This window comes from Panthera tigris, chromosome B4 (assembly GCF_018350195.1).
Source record: "Panthera tigris isolate Pti1 chromosome B4, P.tigris_Pti1_mat1.1, whole genome shotgun sequence".
NCBI lineage: Eukaryota > Metazoa > Chordata > Mammalia > Carnivora > Felidae > Panthera > Panthera tigris.
In genome coordinates, this window is record NC_056666.1 from 55,776,475 (window position 1) to 55,792,872 (window position 16,398).

A 16,398-nucleotide genomic window follows, 5' to 3' on the forward strand; every position below is an offset into this window, starting at 1 on the left:
TGATTCAGTTAGGTGCATCTGAAGTACCTAAAAGTTTTTATGATTGCCCTGAAAGAAACCCTTATTTCCTGTAGCCACAGGACTGTTGTTTCTGAAAACCCAACCCAGAGTTTAATCCTGAGAGTTCTGTGTGAGGAACAAACTCTAAGATGTCCCCCAATTATTTCTACCTCCTAGTATTCTTACTGTTGTGTAATCCCCTCTCTTTGAATATAATTGTGACTTATGACTTGCTACCAACCAATAAAATATGGCAATGGTATTAGGATGCCATTTCCATGAATATATGAAATTGTAACATCTATATCACCAGTAGATTTTCCATATTGACTTTCTTCCTTGCTGGCTTTGATAAAGTAAGCCACCACATGGAGAGGCCCATGTGGCAAAAAGCTGAGGACTGTCTAGCCAATAGCCTGCAAGGAGCTAAGGAACTGGATTGTGCAAACAGCCATGACCATTTGGAGGGAGATTCTTCTCTCTAGCCAGTCTCAGATGGGATGCCAGCTCTGGCTGATCCCTCACTGCAGCCTTAAGAGAGACCTTGGAGTGGGACACTCAACTATGCTGTGGTTGGATTCCTGACTCACAGAAACTGTGGGATAATAAGTGTGTGTTTGTTTAAGCTGCTAAATTTGTAGTAATTTGTTATGTAGCAATATATGACTAATACATACATTTTGTCACAAATTGGGCAACTGAGGAAGCAGATAGAGTTATGAGTTCCCAAACTGATGCACTAAATCAATGACATTTATTCTGAACACACTTTCCTTTTTTAGAGATTTTAAAAGGCCATAAATTGAGTATAATTCAATTCAGTTCAAGCAACATCTACTAAATGTAATTTAATAAGCTCCTAAATATGTTATGTTCTATATGTCTTTCATTGTGATAGACACTGGGAATATGTAGTCCTCAATTCAAGGAACATAGCTCTGTTAGAAAAGACAGATTTGTAGGACTCTATCATAGGGCATGCTATTTAGACTCAGTTTATAGTTTACATATATTTTTAAAGCACCATGTAATGGCTAATTTTATGTGTCAACTTGGTTGGGCCACAGTGCCCAGATATTTGGTCAAACATTATTCTGGACGTTTCTGTGAGGGCTTTTTTTTTTTTTTTTTTTTTTTTGTGGTAAGATTAATATTTAAACCAGGGAACTTTGAAGAAAGCAGATTGCCCTCCATAATGTGGGTGGGCCTCATCCAATCAGTTAAAGTCCTTAAAACAAAACCAAACACCCCTGAGCAAAAAGGAATTCTGCCAGTAGATGTCCTTTGGACTTGAACTGCAACCTTGGCTTTTTCCTAAGTTCTCATAGGCCTATGAACTAATTCCTTAAAATAAATATTTCTATCTATACATAAATATTATCTGTGTGTATATGTATACATATGGTTCTGGTTCTCTGGAGAGCCCTGACCAATACATACCCTACACCATAACACCAATATTTTAAATTTTAAACTTTAAGTTGATTAGTTTCATATTCAACCATGAATCATCACTGATAACATAATTCATGTCTGTCATTTGAGTCCTTCTCTGACAACCTCACTGGATTGTTACTTGTTTGAGGTGCTTTTTTATTTGTGTACCCTAGACTGTCTAGCATAGAGCTGAACCACTTAATAACTGTGTAACTTTAGGCAAATCACTTCATGTCCTTAGCCTTCAATTTTCTCATTTGTAAAATGTGTATCGTAAACTACCACTTCATAGAATTGCTGTTAGGGTTGATTGAGATAAGACTACAAAGAACTCAGTATAGTGCAGTATAGTGCTTAAAAATATAATAAACACTCAATAAACGTTATTTTTTGTGTTATTATTTTTATCTGTACCAGAAGAATAGTTAGTACTCAAGAGATATTCATTAAACACAAATTTAGAATGACAGCACAGACAGACATTATGCCCAAGATAAAAATTAATAACACCATGTAGAAGTTTTAACTCAACACATTTGAGAGATGTGAGTACTTACAGAAACCGTCTTTGGTATTACAAAACATGATTTTCAGGTACATCTCATATAGAAAATGAACTGTAGGATAAAAAATGTTCCCAGGTGTTACCAGTTTTGTACCCCAGATTTAATTTTGCAAAAGTTCTTAAACAGTTTCGATGCTGCTTTAGTTTGTTCTCATCAATTACAAATAATTTTCCCAAACTCTGCCTTTAGGAGATAGATTCAGGTATTCTGAACTGGAAATTATGCAGAATGGAAAGGGAATGTGGTAGAGTTAGCAGGTTATAGATACATTTTAACGGGGCTAGGACTAGTTTCTCATAGTTTTTCCTTTTGTATTTTTACTAGTGCAGGATAAATATTTTTGAGTTAGATTATGTAGTTCATCAGTGGAGGGAACAATGCAAAATTAAAGATTAGTTTTTAGATAATTGTCTTTTGTATTTAAAGGGAAAAAAGTAAGAAAGCAGTTGGTTACATTTTTACTCAACTTTCTTATTAGTGTGAAATTTTCAGCTTGTCAAACAAAGTTATACAAAGCATCAAAGCCTGTATAATTTTCTATTTTTTAAAAATTTGTAAACTCAATAATGATTGTGGGAAAACAGTGGCCTAACCTCTCAATGCAGATTTAATAGTAGTGTACTCTACTGAGGTCTCGTATTGGTAAGATTTCATTGCTTAAAAACAACAATGTGGTTCAGGACACCTACTGGAATACTAAAGACTTGATTAATTACAATTAAATAACACTGGTTCAAGCATTTTATTTCTTTTCATTGTGGGATTATTTTCTTTATGTTTAATATCAATATCAGTGAAGCTGCCATGGTACAGGCAACCTAAAAATAGGGAAAAAGCTATCTGCATGGGATAACGAAAATTCATATGGTGTATCAAACTCTATCAAGTTTACAATTCTGTTATGCCAAAAATTAACATTAAATCTGTGTCAAATTTAAGAAAAATTATCAATCCTTTATTTTGGTGACATGTAAACTACCCACAATTTAATTTTTCTGACTGAGTATTTAATTTCAAGTAGTGTTTCTTAAATATAAATAATTGCGTGTCTGTAGTCATCTAAAAAGATTATTGAGTTCCTGTTATGTGCAAGATAGTCCTGAGCCTTTTTTTTGTAATGTCTTTTTTTCATTTTTTAAAATTTTTATTTATTTATTTATTTTTTCAATATATGAAGTTTATTGTCAAATTGGTTTCCATACAACACCCAGTGCTCATCCCAAAAGGTGCCCTCCTCAATACCCATCGCTCACCCTCCCCTCCCTCCCACCCCCTATCAACCCTCAGTTTGTTCTCAGTTTTTAAGAGTCTCTTATGCTTTGGCTCTCTCCCACTCTAACCTCCTTTTTTTTTTTCCTTCCCCTCCCCCATGGGTTTCTGTTATGTTTCTCAGGATCCACATAAGAGTGAAACCATATGGTATCTACCTTTCTCTGTATGGCTTATTTCACTTAGCATCACACTCTCCAGTTCCATCCATGTTGCTACAAAGGGCCATATTTCATTCTTTCTCATTGCCACGTAGTACTCCATTGTGTATATAAACCACAATTTCTTTATCCATTCATCAGTTGATGGACATTTAGGCTCTTTCCATAATTTGGCTATTGTTGAGAGTGCTGCTATAAACATTGGGGTACAAGTGCCCCTATGCATCAGTACTCCTGTATCCCTTGGGTAAATTCCTAGCAGTGCTATTGCTGGGTCATAGGGTAGGTCTATTTTTAATTTTTTGAGGAACCTCCACACTCAACCAACTGAGCCACCCAGGCACCTCTACATTATATAATTTTAGAATATTTTTCTTGCTCCCAAAAGACACCTTGTACCTATTAAGCATCCACTTTCCATTTTGCCCCCATTACAGACTCTGACAATGACTAATCTTTTCTTTAATTTTTTTAATGTTTATTTTTGAAAGAGAGAGAGAGAGCATGAGCAAGGGAGAATCAGAGAGAGGAGACACAGAATCTGAAGCAGGCTCCAGGCTCTGAGCTGTCAGTACTGAGCCTGATGCAGGGCTCAAACCCATGCACCATAAGATCATAACCTGAGCCAAAGTCGGATGCTTAATTGATTGAGCCACCCAGGTGCCTGGCGACTAATCTTTTCTCTCTCTGTGGATTTGCCTATTCTGTGCCTTTCATATAAAGAGAACCATAAGTATATGACCTTTTGTTTCTGACTTCTTTTACTTACCATAATGTTTTAGAGGCTCATCCATGTTGTATCATGAATCAGTAATTTATTTTTTTATTGTTGAATAATATTCCAGTGTATGGTTGCACCATATTTTGTTTATCCATTCGTTAGTTGATGGACATTTAGTTTGTCCCATGTTTCTAATGAATAATGCTGCTGTGGACATTCATGTACAAGTTTTTTTGTGGACATATGTTTTCAGTTCTCTTGGGTATATTCTTGAAGTGGCATTGCTAGGTCGGACGATAACTCTTAAGTTTATTCCCGGAACTGACAAACTGTTTTCCAAATCAGCTGCACCACTCTGTGTCCCAACCAGCAATGTATAAGGGTTTCAATTTGTCCACATATTTATCAGCATATTTTAATTTTAGTCATTCTAGTGGGTGTAAAGTGCTATCTTATTGTGGCTTTGTTTTTCATGTCCTTGATAAAGAATGTGGTTGAGGACACCTACTGGTGTCCTTTTTATATACTTTATAAAGCCACCTCTATATCTTATTTGTAGAAATGTTTATTCAATTCCCACTTAATTTTTTTTTAATTTAGAGTTGAGTTTAGGGTTGTTTATAAATTATAGATACAATATGACTTCCAAATATTTTATTCCATTCTGTGCATTGTCTTTTCTCTTTCTTGATAGTGTTCTTTGAAAAAGCAATGTTTTTCATTTTGATGAATTTTGGTTTATTTTCTTTACTTTACTTTGGTATTGTGTCTAAGAAACTATTGCAAAATTCAGGTCCAAAAGTTTTTTTTTTTTTTTTTTTTTTTAATTTTTTTTTTCAACGTTTTTTATTTATTTTTGGGACAGAGAGAGACAGAGCATGAACGGGGGAGGGGCAGAAAGAGAGGGAGACACAGAATCGGAAACAGGCTCCAGGCTCCGAGCCATCAGCCCAGAGCCTGACGAGCGGCTCGAACTCACGGACTGCGAGATCGTGACCTGGCTGAAGTCGGACGCTTAACCGACTGCGCCACCCAGGCGCCCCCAAAAGTTTTTTTTACAATTTTTTACAATTAAAAGGTCAGAAGGATTTATTATGTTTTCTTTAAGAATTTTATAGTTTTAGGTGTTACATTTAGCTCTGTGATCTAGTTGTAGTTAATTTTTGTATATTGCGTGAGATAAGGATCCAACTTCACTCCTTTGCATGTGGATTCCAAATTGCTTCATACCATTTTTTGAAAGGACTGGTTTTTCCCCATTGAGTTGTCTTGGCACTCTTGGCACTCAATTGACCATAAATATGAGGGTTTATTTCTAGATTCTCAATTCTCTACCATTGAACTATATATCTATCCTTGTGTCAGTATCATACAATCTTGATTACTGTTGCTTTATATTAAGTTTTGCAAAGTGTGGAGTCTTCCATTTTTATTGTTCTTTGTCAAGATGGTTTTGACTATTTGAAGAGTATTCCTATCTTAAAAATATTAAGCCTTGAAAACCACAGACATGGTATATTTTCCTACTTATGTAAGTCTTCAGTTTCTTTCAACAATGTTTTGTAGTTTTCAGGTACAGGACTTAATTTTGTTAGATTTATTTCTAGGAATTTTATTCTTTTTGATGCTATTGTCAATGGACCATGTTCTTAATTTCATTTTTGTATTGCTTATTGCTACTGTATAGAAATACAATTGATTTTTGGATATTTATCATGTACGCTGTAACCTTGAATTAACTATTAATTAGCCCTAATAGTTGTATGTGTATTCCTTAGGATTATTTACATACAAGATCATGCCATTTGCAAATAGAAATAGTGGTACTTCTTACCTGATGTGGATACATTGTATTTATTTATATTGTATAATTTCCCTTTCTAGAACCTACAATATAATGTTAAATAGAAGTGCCAAGAGGAGACAGCTTCTTCCTATTTCTATGCTTTGTGTTTATTTTTATTGTTCAATTTTGGTTTTAAATTCTATCTTATTTTTGTTAGCATGGATTTGTGGGCATATCTGGTTTAATATCTGGTGGGGAAATTTTCACCATCTTATTCTATTTTTTAAAAAGTTGAATCAGATATTCATAAAATTTTAATCCATATTTTAAAATATAGAATTTGTGGAATTCTTAACCAAATTTCTATTTTTTTAAAAAAACATTCTATAAGGATGATTTTAAATAGATTTCTTTCAACAGAATTGAAAATTTTACTGTGTTGGGGTGCCTGGGTGGCCCAGTCAGTCAGGCATCCGACTTCAGTTGAGGTCATGATATCATGGTTCCTGTGTTGTGCTCTGTGCTGACAGCTCAGAGTCTGGAGCCTGCTTCAGATTTCATGTCTCCCTCTCTCTCTGCCCCTCCCCAGCTGAAGCTCTGTTTCTGTCCCTCAAAAATGAATAAATGTTAAAAAAAATTTTTTTTAAAAGAAAATTTTACTGTGTTAAGTCATTTAGTCCATGAACATGGTATATCTTTTTATTTATTTAAATAATTTGTGAAATTTAATAGTTCTTTGTGTAGAAGTATTTGACATATTTTTCTCTTTATGCCAGTTTGCTTGTGTGCTGAGATGTCTTTGATCTCCCTTCTTAATTTGTTTTTATTATGTTTTAATTTGAATGTAAAAGGAGATACCATTGGACCATCTTTAATCTCACTCCCTTCCCTTTTGATGAAAAACTCAGTTATGTGCTGTGACACATATTAAAAAAACAATTCCAACTACAAAAGTATTGACCAGTAATATCAAATTTACACGTTTTGTAGACTGTCAGAGACAAAGATCCACATGTTGTTATCCAGGAATTTGTTAACATTGCCTGTTAGACATTTTTGTTTAGCTCAGTTTTCCATTCTGCCCTTGGCTGATTGATCTGTTTTTCCCCTCAACATTATCTCTCTATATACACAAGTTCTTGCTTCTTTGAGCAATGTTGTTGTCTTAGAGCTTCTCCTACAATGAATTTCCTATACACATCACTGAACTCTATCTTCCCTATTGAGAATGACTATTTATGAAGAATGACTTAGATTTGAGCAAACCATAAACCCTCTTAAGGATCCAATTTTGTTACAAGGGTGAGAGTCCTATCAATAATAAATATTTATAGTTTTTATCCTGCCCACTTGTGATTTATGCTGCCAACTGTTAAATGAACTGTTCTTTTTTCAGAACCTCTTTTACATCCACTTCTGTGTAAGCCTAACCATAGTTCTCGATTGGGCTATATAATTTAATAAGAAATGCTATAGACTGTGTAAAATAAATCATGTTTGCGGCCTGGCTCTGCCAGATGCTAGCTATAAGCCATGAGATCATGTTCTTATTTTTGCATCTTCTCAGTTTTCTCTTTTATAAAGTAGGGCTGGTGAAAGAACATGCTTTATGGAGTTCTGTGAATTAAGCAATGCTTATAAAGCTCTTAGTATATGTGTGGCATTTGATAAATCCTTAAAAATTTTTATCAAGTATACTACTATTACTTATTATCATCTTCAGATATATTATTCTCACCTCTGTTTCTGTTCTAGGTAGAACAAGCTTCATCTGACAACTAGAGTCTCTTATAATTCTAAGTAAATAGGCTGTGAAAAATGTAAACAGAATCCCTCTCTTCTAATATTGGAGCACCTAGGAATGGTAGGAGAGTAGGGACTCTACTAAAGTCTTAGGGAAACATAGCTAACCACTCCTCAATCCGGTGAGAAATTCAAAACTCTAAGACTCCTTTGAGGGTAGCAGTGAAGTTGCTGCAGTGGGATTTCCCAAGTAATAGTCATATCTGGTACCTTGAGAAAAAGTCTGAGAATCTATGCCCAATAGAGATGGCCCAGTTATTAGTGAAAGAGGAAGAGACATGTAACTCTAAAGCAGAAGAGATATTTTACTAATAACAGGTAGGTTGCCACTTGTCCAAATTTCCACACAGCATTAGTTGCAGTATAAATGTTCTAGTCTCCTAATTTCTAATCTGGTGCTATTCCAGTCACTCATGCTTTTTCTCCAGACCCCCTACTTATAATGGATCTCAGAGGAATAAGCCTCATTAATCTCTCACTACAGAAATATTTCTGGAAGATATGATTTGGGACCAAATAACCAAATGATGAGGATGATTCTGTATAGATGACTATGGGGATTCAATATTGAGAGCCAGCACCCTCACCTGGATAAAAAGGGACATATTTGAATCTCAGTAAACTAATGTATGCAAAAATATCACCTCTTATTCTAACAAAACTTAATTGAGGAATGTGATATCCTTCCCAATAGGGCAGAGAGGACATTTTGTCCCTGCTATTACTTGAGCCCTCTACCTTTCCTTTCCTCTTCTCTCTTCTTCCCATCTTTTCCCTTTCTTTCTTCTAAAGTTGCATCAGAATTCAAAAGCCTTGTGTAGTACCTAAAACCCAGGAGGGTGTCTGATTTCCAGTCTATCCAAGTAGCTGTGGGGTGCTCATTGTTCAATGGGCAGTGGCTACTAAAGTTGGGGAGCTGTCTGTTTTTGCAGATTTGCAGATGGACGAAGTTTTGCCAAAGCTGGAAACCTTAGTGTATGTGTCTTATTTCTCTAGGTAAACCATGCTATTACCCACTCTGAGGGCCGGCTGGTTGCAAGGGGCACTCTGACTCTTCATGACATTCCAGCTGAGGCATTTCTGTCTCTTACCTTCCTCACCTTAAACTGACATCGCTTCTGATCTTTCACAATCAATTGTTAATGTCCATTAAACACATGTCCAAATTGTTACCAACTGAGAAAATCTCTTTTCAAGGGCAGGGAAGTGAGAAGAAATCCTTTATCCATCTTTCTAGTGTAGTTAGGAAAGTGAAAACAAGGAAAGCCATTACATTTATACATTAAAATAGTCTGAACATGCATTCCTTGCTGTAAAAATGAAGCGGGTTAGTGCAACTTTGAAATATAAACTACATACCAGAAAGTTCTTTTATGTTGGTCAGGGAGAAGTGCTAATTAGCACTGATTTTTAGATCATTACAATGATTAAATTTATTTGCAGTAATAATAAACTCATCTGTTATATGAAGACCTTTTTATGTGAAAGATTTAGAGCAATTAGTTTTCATGCCTACTAAGGGTGACAGAAAAGCTCATGGTCTTAATGGGAACCAGCAAGAGTTTTGCTTTTATATAATTAAGTGGCCCCAAAGACAGGTCTGGGGGTGTCATCATGACTAACAGGAGGAGGAACACCATTTAGGGGTCATCCAGAGGAATCTCTAAATTTTCTTAGGATGTGACTCAAGCTTGGCGCAGTTCCATAGTCTATTGATGTCAGCCTGGTATGAAGAAAAATTATTCAAAACCAGGAAATAAGGCAAAAGGATGATTGTGTGTCCTTTCAGTGTCACACTGAAGCATTGCCTCATAGGCTCCGACAAGTAGATGTACTTTTGTTTTACTTACTAGTTACTATCTATTAGGACACAGGCACTGGGAAGTTACTGGTTAACTTACAAATTTTGGTCCATCAGAAGCAAATGATCTCTGCCAGGTAGAGGATACGCCAAAGGTTATGGTTTTATTGCCTGGCAAGATACTTGCCTTAACATTTTTTAAAAAATGTTTATTTATTTTTGACAGACTGAGAGACAGAGCACCAGGGGGGAAGGGCAGAGAGAGAGGGAGACAGAATCTGAAGCAAGCTCCCGGCTCTATGCTATCAGCACAGAGCCCAACGTGGGGCTTGAACTCACAAACAGTGAGATCATGACCTGAGCTGAAGTTGGATGCTTAACTGACTAAGCCACCCAGACGCCCCAAGATATTTCCTTTTAACTCAGAAAATTCATTTTAACATGCCTTTCCTAACTGACTGTATAAACATTTATTTTTTTAAATTCTATTTTTAAAGCCACTTTACCATCTTGCTTGTTCCCTCATTAATGAGTTAAACAGATTTTTGATATGTTCTAAATTTGTATGAAAGTCCTGTTTTTAATTTTTTGAAAATTATACTTAACACTGGGGTATCAAGATCAATGATTTTCTGGTAAATTGAATGTGTGTGTGTGTGTGTGTGTGTGTGTGTGTGTGTGTGTTTCTGCCATTCTGTGTCTCTGTATGCTGGTATTATATAATTATAAGAAGTAGAAATCTACAAAACAGATGAGTGTGTGTGTGTGTGTGTGTGTGTGTGTGTGTGTACTGAGATGGAGGCCCTCAGGGAAGAGAGGGAGAGCATGAAGGAGGCAAACAACAACAAAAAACAAACAATAAAAGAAAGCAAAAAAGCAACAGAAAAGCAAAAGTGCTTTGAAAATTTGCCGGCATGTATGATTTTACCCTTTAACATACAATTATGTTCTTTCGTATATGCATAGATTTTATTTATTAACAATTTTTTAATGTTTATTTTTTGAGAGAGACAGAGACAGAACGTGAGCAGGGGAAGGGCAGAGAGAGGGAGACACAGAATTCGAAGCAAGCACCAAGCTCTGAGCTGTCAACACAGAGCCCGACACGGCGCTCAAACTCACAAACCGTGAGATCATGACCTGAACTGGTCGGATGCTTAACCGACTGAGCTACCCAGGTGCCCCATATATGCATAAATTTTAAAAATGTATGGATACGTAAATACATACTTGTAGGCCTGCCTATGTATACTGTCAAATGGAAAAAACAAACATCAGAGAAAAGAGTACAAAGTGTCTATATTATGATTCAATATTGGGCAAACAGAGAAGATGCAAACACATATTTTGTATATGTATATTTCTGTGTATGTGTGATATGTTTATAGAAACAAGGACAGAGTTACATGAGGAGTCTATACAAGGAGTCTACACCTGGAGGGGGTGGGATGGAGAGTAGAGTGAGGTGGGGAGGAGAGATAGTCTTTAAACACCTTTGTATTGTTGATCTTGTTAGAAAAAGGTGTAAACTTGTTGGAAAATATCCAGAAATGTTTAGAGGCACCTGGGTGGCTCAGTCAGTTATGCATCCACCTTTGGCTCAGTTCATGATCTCAGGCGTTTGTGAGTTCAAACTGTGTATCAGGCTCTGAACTGTCAGTGCAGAGCCTGGAGCCCTTTTTGGATCCTCTGTCTCCCTCTCTCTCTCTGCCCCTCCCCTGTTTTCTCTCAATCTCTCTCTCTCTTTCTCTCTCTCAAAAAATAAATATTTTTTAAAAAAGCTTAAACTTTATATATACATATAAAATTTTTCTAAAAATAAAATAAAAAAATCCTCAGCAATAATTATCACATGGATTCATTATTGCTCTGCAACAAGCTGGTAGAGCGGGGCCCTCTCTAGCCCACTGATTTTTCAGTTATGAAATGATAGAGGAGGTCTATTTAAAAATTAAAATTCTAAGGGGCACCTGGCTGGCTCAGACAGTAGAGCATGTGACTCTTGATCTCAAGATTGTGAGTTCAAGCCCTATTTTGGGTGTGGAGATTACTTAAAAATAAGTAGGTAAGGGGTGCCTGGGTGGCTCAGTTGGTTAAGCGTCCGACCTCAGCTCAGGTCATGATCTCATGGTTCGTGAGTTTGAGCCCCACATCAGGCTCTGTGCTGACAGCTTGGAGCCTGGAGCCTGCTTCAGATTCTGTGTCTTTCTCTCTTTCTGCCCCTCCCCTGCTCCCACTCTGTCTCTCTGTCTCTCTGTCTCTCTTAAAATAAATAAACATTTAAAAAATTTTTAAAAATATAAGTAAGTAAATAAATAAATAAACAAATGTGGAAAAAAACCCTAAGGCACTAAAATTCTATAATTGGTTGAAAACTCTTCCTTGAAATAAAAAAAAAATTACCTTTAAAATTAACTTTAAAATGACAAAATACAGAAAGAGGAATAAAAGTAGTGAAATGAAGTAGGAAGAAACAGAGTTAGGAAGGTGGGGAAGGAAGGAGGGAGGGAAAGATGAAAGAATAAAGGAAAAATGGCTTAAAAAAATGTTGACCTGATGTTTCTGTTGTCTTGCCAGTTTGTACACAATAGCTGGAACATTGTTATTATTGTATCTTCTACTTTGTCTTTGTTCAATTGTCTGCATTGTGCAAGACCTATTGCTATAAGTTTCCTTTTTCATGCAGAAGATTCACTAGGATTCATTAGGATACAAATCAACTGGTTGTTTAGGCATCCATGGGCAAGACTTCTTTTTTGTGTTAAGGGAAATCAATATTTTCCACTGATGATAAGTGAAATTTCATAACTGACATGCACCTTGAGTATTCTCTCACAATTGTTTTATAAACTTCTCCCCTCTTTCGCTTTAGGTGGTTTGTCTGGCTTAATTAGGCTAAATTTTTTTAGGATTTAAAAAATTTAGGTAGTGTAATTTCTACACAGCCTATTGGGCATTTGTTGACTCAAATCTCCAAGTTACTTAGCTTTTCCTAGTTGTTAATTACTTGAGTAAAAACAGAAATAGAAAACTTAGCTTTTATATTTGATACTTCCATATCACCATAATAAATTATATAAAAAATGAAAGCACTTATTAATCATATTTTAATTAGTCAGTAGGAATAGAACCTAGAACTAAAATTAGAAAATTACTATAGCATTATTTTACATTTGCATATTAAATGGAGCATGTAATATTTTCATCTACTATTTTACTCAGATATCTGTAATATGATAGAATTTTCCTCTGACTTAAGGGGTAAAACTAAAGATGAACAGATGCTACTGGAAATTTCAATACCAACACCCAAAGTTCCAGATGTCTCCTCTCATATGTAAGACAAAATTAAATACAGATTTTGTTAAAAGATACAAGTTATTCTTTTAACTTATGAGTATTTCTAGTTCTCACTGATCAGTTCTCCCATTTTTAATCCACCTTTAATGAATCATTCACTCATATGGTGGCACACTTTTTCTTGACCCAGTGATTGAACCCTCAACAGTTAATTCATGATTTAAACACCTAGAGCTAGAGGTGGGGTTTTTTTTTTAATGTTTTACTAATTCTTAGTAAAGTCTTCCAATTCATTTTCCTTTTTCCTGGTGGGAAAAGAGAAACCAATTCTCTGCCAAAAGCATTCAACATTGGATACTAAATGAAGTCAGGTAGCAGCTGTCCAATCTAAACTTTGGTGGATAATTAACAGATCCAATATCCAAAAGAAACAGGTAATTGTTGTGATTCATGAATTTGTTGCCAGGGCAGATACTTTGCAGCTCGCTTATCTTTCCCTAAAGAGTGAAACTACCTAGAGCTTTAAATAGTAAAATGTTGTTTTCTCCCAATTTCAAGAGAATGGCTGTTTACTTTGGGTATGTTTTTTGGCATTCGACTACTTATTTCTTCATTTTTTCTTGGTGATATTGAGAAAAACTATGAAGTATGAAAATTTCACTCAGGCAGGAGGAGAAGAGAAATTCTGCCTGAGCAGAAATGGAGTAGCACCTGCCTTGTGTTAAGCCCTAGTGGGTGATGTATGTGCAGTGATATTCTATGTTTATAACATTTTAAAGCTTGCAGAGCACTTCTATACTTTTATTTGTGTTTCACAATAAGTCTTGATGTATATAGTCTGTTGTCTTGATGGGTAATCTGAGGTTCAGTGAGTGCTCTGGTAGCACCCAATGAGAATGTGGCAAGACAGGAGCAGAATGTGGTTCTGCTGTGTTCCTTCCATTAAACTATGAATGATTGCACAGTTTAAGTAAGATGTCTCCATGACTCCAGTTCTGCACTTCAATCCTTGCTCCCTTTCTTACATGTCATGTCCCCATAGTCAGGATGCTTATGGTCAAAGAGTTTGCTTCCTCATCTTCTGTTTCTTCATCTGTACAAATGGAATCAAAGTGACACCTGCCATATGGTGGGTGTCCAGAGAATGTTACTTCCCTTTCTATTCTACTGGGTTCTCTATGGCTCAGGTGTACAGGGGACCAGTGAAGAGTTTGTGCTTCAGGTATGGAATTAAGGGAAAGGATTAGAGAAGTCTATGAATTAAATTCTTTAAGGGCTTTGGTCTTTTATTATCATTAATGTTTTTATTGTTGTTGTTTTGATTGAAATGTAGTGGACACACAGTGTTATATTAGTTTTAGGTGTACAACATAGTTTTATTTTGATGTTTATTTATTTTTTGAGAGAGAGAGACAGAGCATGAGTGGGGGGTGGGGGGACAGAAAGAGAGAGAGACACGGAATCTGAAGCAGGCTCCAGGCTCTGAGCTGTCAGCACAGAGCCTGATTCAGGGCTCGAACCCACAAAATGTGAGATCATGACCTGAGCCCAAGTCAGACACTTAACTGACTGAGCCACCCAGACACCCCAAGAGTTCATTTAAAATTTTTAAAAAATATTTATTTCTTTTTGAGAGAGGTGGGGAGGGGCAGAGATAGAAAGGGAGGCACAGAATCTGAAGCATGTTCCAGGCTCTGGGCCATCAGAGCAGAGCCTGATGAGGGGCTCAAACCCACAAAACGTGAGATTGTGACCTGAGCTGAAGTCAGACACCTAACCGACTGAGCCTCCCAGGTGCCCCTAGGTGTACAACATAGTGATTCAACAAAGCTTTACCTTATGCTATGCTCACCACAAGGGGAGCTGCCATCTTTCACCATACATTGCTATTATAATGCCATTGACTATATTCTCAAGTCTGTACCTCCTATCCCCATGGTTTATTCATCCCATAACTGGAAGCCTGTACATCCCACTCCCCTTCACCCATTTTTCCCATTCACCTCCACAGTCCTCTCTGGAAGCCATCAATGTCTTCTCTGTATTTATGGGTCTGTTTCTGCTTTTTGTTTGTTCATTCATTTGTTTTTCAGACTCCACATATAAGTGAAATCATATAGTATTTGTTTTTCTCTGTCTGACTTATTTCACTTAGTATGATACCTTGTAAGTCCATCCATGTTGTTCCAAATGGCAAGATCTCACTCCTTTTTATGTCTGAGTAATATTCCATTATGTATATGTACATCACATCTAATTTATCCATTCATCTATGGATGGAAAGTTGGGTTGCTTCCATATCTTGGCTATTGTAGATAATGTGCAATAAACATAGGCATGCATGTAACTTTTCAGAGCTTTGGTTTTTTAAAAGTGTAAAAAACAAAAGGCATCAAAATGTGGTGCCAGAACCAGTTTTATAAATTATCAATGCATCAACAATTAGTAATATTATTAACATAAATCACATTATATATCATAATATTATTATTTGCCTAACTTTTTATTTTGAAAAAGCTTTAATCTACAGAGAAGGTGAAAGAAGAGTACCTTTATCTGCACATCCTTCTATGTATTTCTCTAGATGACTGGTTCTCAACTAGGGGAGATTGTGCCCCCAGGAGATATTTATTAATGTCTTGAGACATTTTTGCTTGCACAGTTGAAGGTGTTACTGACATCTGGTAGGAGGAGGCCAGAGGTACTGCTAAACATCCTACAATTCATATGGGTGTAGAGATTACGAAAATAAAATAAAATAAAATAAAATAAAATAAAATAAAATAAAATAAAATAAAATAAACTTAGAAAAATAAAATCAAAGTACTAGATATCTTACAATTCATAATCAGTCTTCTACAATAAAGGAATAAGGGGCACCTGGGTGGCTCAGTCAGTTAAGCATCCAACTCTTGATTTTGGCTCAGGTCATGATCTGGCCATTGTGGGATCAAGTCCTGAGCAGGGCTCCATGCTCAGCGTGGAGCTTGCTTGGGATTTTCTATCTCTCCCTCGTTCTCTGCCCCTTCCTTGCTTTCTCTCTTTCAGAATAAATAAATAAAACATTAAAAAAAGAATTAAAACATTGTCAATAGTCCCAATGTTGAGAAACCCTGATTTAGATTCAGTCATATGCTCTTAATCTATTAGGTAGAACTATATACAATTGTTGATATTCAACCATTTTAGATATACAACAATGTTAATTTCAGATAAAACATTTTGCACATTTGCTATGCTTCGTGTGTATGTGTGTGTTATTTATTGTTTTTTTCAGAACAATTTTCAAGTAAGCTACAGGCATCATGACACTTCTCTCAAATACTTTAGCCTTTATCTCCTAAGAACAAAGGTGTTTTCCTCCATGAGTGCAACATAATTATCCCATCAAAAAATTTCAGATTGATACAATAAAATTATCTGGTAGACAGTCTATATTAAAATGTTACCAACTGTCACTCAAAGTAACTCTATAGCTTTCTCCTCCTCTATCCAGGCTCCAATCAGTTTGTCTCATTATTGGTAGGGCAATTCTTAGTGAAAATCTTTCCTGG